The sequence below is a fragment of the Bufo bufo genome, chromosome 1 (assembly GCF_905171765.1).
Source record: "Bufo bufo chromosome 1, aBufBuf1.1, whole genome shotgun sequence".
Classification (NCBI taxonomy): Eukaryota; Metazoa; Chordata; class Amphibia; order Anura; family Bufonidae; genus Bufo; species Bufo bufo.
The window spans coordinates 626,179,119-626,188,121 of NC_053389.1; the positions used below are offsets into that span (position 1 = coordinate 626,179,119).

The 9,003-nt window shown below is 45.7% G+C and overlaps 2 non-coding genes across 2 annotated transcripts; both read right to left on the reverse strand.

Moving 5' to 3' along the window:
- Window positions 1–7,175: 7,175 nt before the first annotated feature.
- On the reverse strand, window positions 7,176–7,249 carry TRNAI-AAU. The gene has a single exon. It is a non-coding gene; the product is annotated as a tRNA-Ile (tRNA).
- A 302-nt stretch (window positions 7,250–7,551) lies between these two features.
- On the reverse strand, window positions 7,552–7,623 carry TRNAD-GUC. The gene has a single exon. It is a non-coding gene; the product is annotated as a tRNA-Asp (tRNA).
- Between the last annotated feature and the right edge of the window lie 1,380 nt (window positions 7,624–9,003).

A 9,003-nucleotide genomic window follows, 5' to 3' on the forward strand; every position in this document is an offset into this window, starting at 1 on the left:
GAAGTTGTGCTTGCGGTCGGTCATAAAGGACTTCCACTAAACTTTTGATCCGCTGGAGGGATTTGTGTGATTATTGGAAGTGTTTATGTTTGATGTATGCAGAGTTTAAATATGTAATTTTTATGGAGATGGAATGTATGGTTTTAAAGTTACAGTGTATGTTTAAAAACTGTATTTTTACTGTCTGTGATAGTTATGTTAATCCATAATTATATCCCAGACAGAAGGGAGGATTTTGTGTATTCGGGTGGGGATTCCTCTCCTATTGTTCCCACGTGTGTATTGGTGGTCTCCCTTTGTCCTAGGAGATAATTGAATTGCACTTCGGGTGTCTCCAGGGCAGAGAGGAGGAGACCATGATGCATTGCGGGGACCTGCATAAATACGGGCGGGTAGCCCTCAATAAAGAGTTTGGTTCAGTTCATGTTTTTCTAACCCTTCAAAACGCAGCCTCGTCTCGTTATTGGAGGGAATTGCTGCATCACGCTGGGGATTGCTATGCTCTGCATATTCCCTGGAGGAGAGATCTTTCCCACACGGTCCTGAATGCTGGAGGTTCATTCAGGGTGGAAGGAAGACGGCGCGGCTCCAGTTAAGCTACGGCGGTTGTGGTGTCTGCGGTGGTTGTGGTGTCCAGTGCGGTGCTTGTGGTCCTCGGCGCAAGCTAGGAAGCGTCCATTAACGGAAGCGGATCCGTTACAGATGGTTCTGTCACACACCTCAAAACCCCACATGTCCCCATATGGCTTGGATCTGAGCGCTCAGATGCCACAAACACAGTCAAATCGCCATGGGGTTTAAGTTTTGCATGGGCTGATGAGAGGGCCCATAATCCTGGGGCAAGAGGCTGGCAACCAGGCCCTTTCAAAACCCAGTGGCGAGGTTATTTTCGCCACACCTGGTCTGCAAAGCACGGTCAGGGCAGGTATATCACGTACACTGTGCATTGGGTAAACCTGCTGACGGCTGGCAAGCATGGAATGCGTGGCTCTGCAGAGGAGTTGGTGACACCGCCACGACTTGCAGGCAGGCCTGCTGCCACCTCCTCTACTCCTCCTACTCCATCCTCTTCGCTAACCTCCTCGGCTGAGTCCTCTTCTGCTGCTGAGTCTTGCTCCACATCAACTGCACCCCCCCCCCCCCAGCTCCCCAGGGGCTATTCCACATCCCGGATACGACAGTGTCACGCCGTCTTGGGGTTGACTTGCCTGAAAGCAGAGAGTCACACCGGACCAGCACTCCTGTCCGCCCTGAACGCACAGGTGGATCAGTGGCTGACTCTGCACCATCTGGAGATCGGCAAAGTGGTGTGTGACAACGGAAGCAATTTGTTGGCGGCATTGAATTTGGGAAAGTTGACACATGTGTCGTGCATGGCACATGTGTTGAATCTGATCGTACAACGCTTTGTGCATAAGTACCCAGGCTTACAGGACATCCTCAAGCAGGCCAGGAAGGTGTGTGGCCATTTCAGGTGTTCCTACACGGCCATGGCGCACTTTTCCGATATCCAGCGGCGAAACAACATGCCAGTGAGGCGCTTGATTTGCGACAGACTGACACATTGGAATTCAACACTCCTAATGTTCGACCGCCTGCTCCAACAAGAAAAAGCCGTCAACGAGTATTTGTATGACCGGAGTGCTAGGACAGCCTCTGCGGAACTGGGTATTTTTTTGCCACGTTACTGGACGCTCATGCACAATGCCTGTAGGCTCATGCGTCCTTTTGAGGAGGTGACAAACCTAGTCAGTCGTACCGAAGGCACCATCAGCGACATCATCCCATTTGTTTTCTTCCTGGAGCATGCCCTGCAAAGAGTGCTGGATCAGGCTGTAGATGAGCGTGAAGAGGAAGAGGAAGACTTGTGGTCACCATCACCATCACCACCAGAAACAGCCTTATCAGCATCGCTTTCTGTACCTGCGGCAATGCTGGAAGAGGAGTCAGAGGAGGAATGTGGCTTTGAGGAGGAGGAAAACCAACCACAGCAGGCATCCCAGGGTGCTCGTTGTCACCTATCTGGTACCCGTTGTGTTGTACGTGGCTGGGGGGAAGACCTTCAATGACATCAGTGAGGACGAGGAACGGGACATGAGTAGCTCGGCATCCAACCTTGTGCAAATGGGGTCTTTCATGCTGTCATGCCTGTTGAGGGACCCTGGTATAAAAAGGCTGAAGGAGAATGACCTGTACTGGGTGTCCACGCTACTAGACCCCTGGTATAAGCAGAAAGTGGCTGAAATGTTACCGAATTACCGGAAGTCGGAAAGGATGCAGCAGTTCCAAAACAAGTTAAAAAGTATGCTTTACAGAGAGTATAAGGGTGATGTCACAGCACAACGGGAATCTAACAGGGGAAGAGGTGAAAGTAATCCTCCTCCTACCACGCCGGCAAGGACAGGACGCTTTACAGACATGTTGTTGATGGAGGACATGCAGAGCTTTTTAAGTCCTACGCATTGCCACAGCCCTTCGGGGTCCACCCTCAGAGAACGACTCGACCGACAGGTAGCAGACTACCTCACCTTAACTGCAGATATCGACACTCTGAGGAGCGATGAACCCCTTGACTACTGGGTGTGCAGGCTTGACCTGTGGCCTGAGCTATCCCAATTTGCGATAGAACTTCTGGCCTGCCCCGCTTCAAGTGTCCTGTCAGAAAGGACCTTCAGGGCAGCAGGAGGTATTGTCACTGAGAAGAGAAGTCGCCTAGGTCGAAAAAGTCTAGATTACCTCACCTTTATTAAGATGAATGAGGCATGGATCCCGAAGGGACTGACAGTGGGGGATGCATTTGACTAAAAAAGGCCTGATGAGATGCCTTGGGCTATAAAATGGTCCACACGCTGCTATATTTAATCTCTGCATGCCGGATGACTTGCGTGACTTCTCCGCCACCAACTAGGGTTCAAGCCGCAATGTTTTAGTGCACTTTCTGCCTGGAAAACATAATTTTTTCCGGCCGCTGCTACAGCAGCGGCTGCAACAGTGTCTAGTTTTTCAGGCATGTGTACATGCCTAATTTTTCTGGCCTCTGGTGCTGCACTGTGGCTGCAAAAACAAAACAAAAAAAAGGCACATACATGTGTCAATTCCCCTTTGTGATCGTTACCTTGTTGTGGTGAAGGGGCTTGCGTATCACAATAAAGCGATCACCTCTATGAGTGTGTTGGCAATGGCAATGTTGGCACACCCCAGATGAGATAATGTCGTTGCTTCATTGTGAACAGACCAAAAGCGATCGGCTGGATAATTTTGCATAGAAAAAACATTAATTTTCTTTGTGATCATCTAAGGTGATCATTAAAGCCTACTAGGCCAACAATGGGCCCACACTGCAGAATCATTGTTTTCTGGGTCACTTAAGTGTCACTGAACTACCTCAGCACGACCATAGACTTTGAAAAAACCCCATCGCCTGCAATATCCCAAACGTGCACACGAGCACAGTCATCACTACACCAAGATTGACGCATAGAGGAATAAAATTTATGTCATGAGTGTGTCAACTATTGACAACTATTTGCGGTTGTCTAAACTCTATTCCATACACGTCCCCTGATAGGGGACGCAACAGGGATTAAACTGATAGGAATAGTACTACTTAACATACCACTCATATCTGGTAGCACAGTAAATTGCACGGCGCACGCGCAGTGCCCCAAATTGGAAGTAAGAGGACCGAACAAGCATCTTTTTCCATCTCCCGGTTCCTAAAATCTATTCCATACACCACACCAGCCCCTGATAGGGAACAAAACAGAGATTAAACTGGTAAGAACTGATTTTTTTAATAAAAAAAAAAAGAGGACAGCCTCTGCGGAGGTGGGTATTTTTTGGCCGCGTTACTGAATGCTCATGCACAATGGCTGTAGGCTCATGCGTCCTTTTACGGAGGTGACAAACCTGGTCAGTTAAACCCAAGGCAACATCATCGACCTCATCCCATATGCATTTTTTCTGGAGCGTGCCCTGCGAAGAGTGCTGGATCAGGCCATAGATGAGCATCAAGAGGAAGAGTTGTGGTCACCATCACCACCAGAAGCAGCCTTGTCGTTGTTGATTGCTGGACCTGCGGCAACGCAGAGAGAGGAGTCTGAAGAAAAGGAGTCAGAGGAGGAAGGTGGCTTTGAGGAGGTGGAAGACCAACCACAGCAGGCGTCCCAGGGGGCTTGTTGTCACCTTTCGGGGACCCTTGGTGTTGTACATGGCTGGGTGGAGGAAGAGACCTTCAATGACGTTAGTGAGGACGAGGAACGGGACATGGATAGCTTGGTATCCAACCTTGTGCAAATGGGGAGTTTGCGGTTGTGCAAATGGACTGTTTGCGGTTGTTTGCGGTGCGTTAAACGGGGAGTTTGGTCTGTCACTGTGAAGCGGGCGTAACACTTACACTACCTAATCGATACAACATCATACCTGATGTTTTAAAGCACGTTATTCCAAACAATTTAGGAATGTTAGGTGATTTATGCCTTTTATGGATTAAAACCCGACTCTGCGTCAACTATGTAATTTTCCATGGGAGTTTTGTCATGGATCCCCCTCCGGCATGCCACAGTCCAGGTGTTAGTCCCCTTGAAACAACTTTTCCATCACTATTGTGGCCAGAAAGAGTCCCTGTGGGTTTTAAAATTTGCCTGCCTATTGAAGTCTATGGCGGTTCGCCCGTTCGCGAACAGTTGCGGAAACTCGCGTTCGCCGTTCGCGAACGGAAAATTTTATGTTCGCGACATCTCTAATAAGAGGCATGGGGCTCTCATCTGAGGTCTGAATTGGGTAATTTACATTGGAGTCTGAGCTGAGGTCTGATTTGAGGTCTTATTGGGGTCTTATTTACATTGGGTGTCTGATTGGTGATCTGACCTGAGGTGTAATGAAACATTTTATTTTTTTATTGTCCCCCTCTAAAACCTAGGTGCCTCTTATAGGTCTCCTGAACTGCAGAGCGGTGACAACTTCCAGCCATGAGCCCGGCTGCCCAGAGCACTGATCCTGAGCCTGCTAGAGTCTTCAGAACTGTAGGTATTTACAGTAATTGACTGTAAGCTACACTCACCTAAAGAATTATTAGGAACACCATACTAATACGGTGTTGGACCCCCTTTTGCCTTCAGAACTGCCTTAATTCTACGTGGCATTGATTCAACAAGGTGCTGATAGCATTCTTTAGAAACGTTAGCCCATATTAATAGGATAGCATCTTGCAGTTGATGGAGATTTGAGGGATGCACATCCAGGGCACGAAGTTCCCGTTCCACCACATCCCAAAGATGCTCTATTGGGTTGAGATCTGGTGACTGTGGGGGCCATTTTAGTACAGTGAACTCATTGTCATGTTCAAGAAACCAATTTGAAATGATACGAGCTTTGTGACATGGTGCATTATCCTGCTGGAAGTAGCCATCAGAGGATGGATACATGTTCTCATTCTGTTTACGCCAAATTCAGACTCTACCATTTGAATGTCTCAACAGAAATCGAGACTCATCAGACAAGGCAACATTTTTCCAGTCTTCAACAGTCCAATTTTGGTGAGCTCGTGCAAATTGTAGCCTCTTTTTACTATTTGTAGTGGAGATTAGTGGTACCCGGTGGGGTCTTCTGCTGTTGTAGCCCATCCGCCTCAAGGTTGTGCGTGTTGTGTCTTCACAAATGCTTTGCTGCATACCTCGGTTGTAACGAGTGGTTATTTCAGTCAACGTTGCTCTTCTATCAGCTTGAATCAGTCGGCCCATTCTCCTCTGACCTCTAGCATCCACAAGGCATTTTTGCCCACAGGACTGCCGCATACTGGATGTTTTTCCCTTTTCACACCATTCTTTGCAAACCCTAGAAATGGTTGTGCGAGAAAATCCCAGTAACTGAGCAGATTGTAAAATACTCAGAGCGGCCCGTCTGGCACCAAGAACCATGCCACGCTCAAAATTGCTTAAATCACCTTTCTTTCCCATTCTGACATTCAGTTTGGAGTTCAGGAGATTGTCTTGACCAGGACCACACCCCTAAATGCATTGAAGCAACTGCCATGTGATTGGTTGACTAGATAATTGCATTAATGAGAAATAGAACAGGTGTTACTAATAATTCTTTAGGTGAGTGTATATTATATTTATTATTTTATGTGAGTAAGGGTGCTGGGTGGTTGGAGAAGGTGGGGGGATGGTAAAGAAAAATTCTGTACCAAGTGTAGGTGATGTGGGCGGGGCAATATGTGTGTGGGGCTGTGTGTGGGTGTGACTTGAGGGTGGGCGGGACACAGGGGCCCCATAATCTCCTATTGCCTGGGGGCCCCATGAGTTGTCAGTCCGCCCCTGGGTACAATACAATGAGAACAAGCCCTGTAAATGAGAACAAGCCAGAGAGAAATAAAGATGTAGAGGAAAAGCTTAAAAGGGCATCTGTCAGCAGATCTTTACCTATGACACTGGCTGACCTGTTACATGTGCGCTGAAGGCATCTGTGTTGGTCCCATGTTCATATGTGCTCGCATTGCTGAGAAAAATGTTGTTTTAATAGATGCAAATGAGCCTCTAGGAGCAACGGGGACATTGCTCTTACACCTAGAGGCTCTGCTCTCTGCAACTGCCACTCCCTCTGCACTTAGATTGACAGAGCCGAGCAGTGTAAGGCTTATTGTGGATCCACAATACACGGGCACCGTTCCGTGTGCATTCCGCATCACGGATGCTGACCCAGTCACTTCAATGGGTCCGCAAATCCGGAGATGCGGAATGGTGCGGAACGGATCCCTAATGAAGAACTACGGAGCAAAAAGATAGAACATGTCCTTTCTTTTCTGAGTAACGGCCGGATCGAGGACCCATTAAAGTGAATGGGTCCGCGATCCACTGCGGCTGCCCCACGGTGGATGTTGATGCATTGCGGCCCGTAATAGCACGGCCACGGGGCACACTTGCCTGGCCCGATGAATCAAAGTGGAGAGGGATCGGCACCTAGTCACTGCCTTGCATTTCTATAGAAAATAGCCGTTCACTGAGAAAATACATATATATATATATATATATATATATATCGTTTCAAAAACAAAAATTAGGGAAACCCTTTTTTTTTGCATCAGTATGCAGACCTAGGTAGCAGAAAAAAAAATATTTTGATAATTGATCCACAGGTCATTTTATTGACCTTGACAGTAAAGAGGAAAATTATTGTGGCCCGTACGGGGATCGAACCCGCGACCTTGGCGTTATTAGCACCACGCTCTAACCAACTGAGCTAACCGGCCATCTTACTTCAAATAATGTCACATATATGATACAAGGATTAGAAGTCACTATGTGGCTACAGTGCTCATTTGAAATCTGTATATATTATATCAAAGGAAAATATATAAAGGTATTGCCGTGCACGTTACCTACGATAACAAAAGTATTGACCCATGCACAGCTTACACTGCCATCTAATGCTCATCAGCCATACATGGATACTTGTACTAATGTATAAAATGCTGTAACTCCTGCATCAGAAACCATTCAATATCTGCAAAATTACATTAGTTTAATACACACAAAAAAGAAAATAAGAAGCCTCCCCGTCGGGGAATCGAACCCCGGTCTCCCGCGTGACAGGCGGGGATACTTACCACTATACTAACGAGGACTAGCTGATAGCAGAGGTGCAGTACAGCTAGTCATAGAAGCGTAGTTCTCTGCTTGATTTACTATAAAAGGAGCGATGCTGCCACCGTGTGGTGGGTGATCAGTTGTGCATACTGTTATCAGCCAAACACGTCTTCCTCAGAGCTCCCGAGTCTGGAACATGGAGGAATGGCCGCCGCCTTCACCTCAGTTGGTTGTCTGGTATCTTTTTGTCATACAGTTTGCTGTTACAGGATTATAGTCACATTAGCAGAATAACGAGGAGCTGCTATAGTCTCTTGCTCCTTCTCTCACTGTTTATATAGGTATTCCCTTTATGTACTTACTGCCTCAGCTCTCCTACTGCAAATTATGACTGCCTGGAAAGGGGGCGGGTATTAACCCCTTCTGGACGATTTTTCATTTTCGTTTTTTATTTTTATGTTTTACTCCCAGCCTCCCTGGACATATAACTTTTAGATTTTTTCATTCACATGTCCTATGGGGGCTTGTTTTTTGGAGAGACAAGTTGTTACTGTTTAATGGCATCATTTACTATTGATGGGAAGATGAAAAAAAAAAATCCAATTGGGGTTTATGGGTTTTGTTTTTTACGGTGTTCGCTATGCGGAAAAACTGACCTGTGCCCTTCATTCTCTGTATAAGAAAGATTATAACAATACCATATTAATATAGTATTTCTTTCTGTTTTAATGCTGAAAATAAACATTTTGGAAAACATAATTTTTTTTCTTTTGATCGCCATTTTGATCGCCACAATTTTATTTTTTATATTTTTCTAAATACAGTTTTGGAATGCGTATGACTTTTTGATGACTTTTTATTCAGTTTGTTTTTTGGAGGTTAAGTGATGAAAAAATGGCAAATCAGCCATTATGAATTTTTCCCGTTTTGCCGTTCTCCTGATGGGATAAACATTTTTATATTTTAATAGTACGGACATTTTTCTGCCCATGATATTTAATTTTTATTTTTTTTTATTCTAGAGAAGGGGGCGATTTGAATATATATATATATATATATAATAAAGAAAATTGGACAGCACTCCAAAACTATAAAAATATGAAAAGTTTATTTACCTATGTGGAACAGTGCAGTGGCGACGTTTCGGCTCATCCATAGAGCCTTTCTCAAGCTTGAGAAAGGCTCTATGGATGAGCCGAAACATTGCCACTGCACTGTTCCACATAGGTAAATAAACTTTTCATATTTTTATAGTTTTGGAGTGCTGTCCAATTTTCTTTATTATTTTTTTGGGTAATTAGCCTATACCCTGAGACATAGCACCCATCCATTTTACTTACATGCATGCAATCATTGGATTGCCACTTATATTCTGTAATGGATTTCTATCTATTACAGAAACTAGGATTCAGTATAT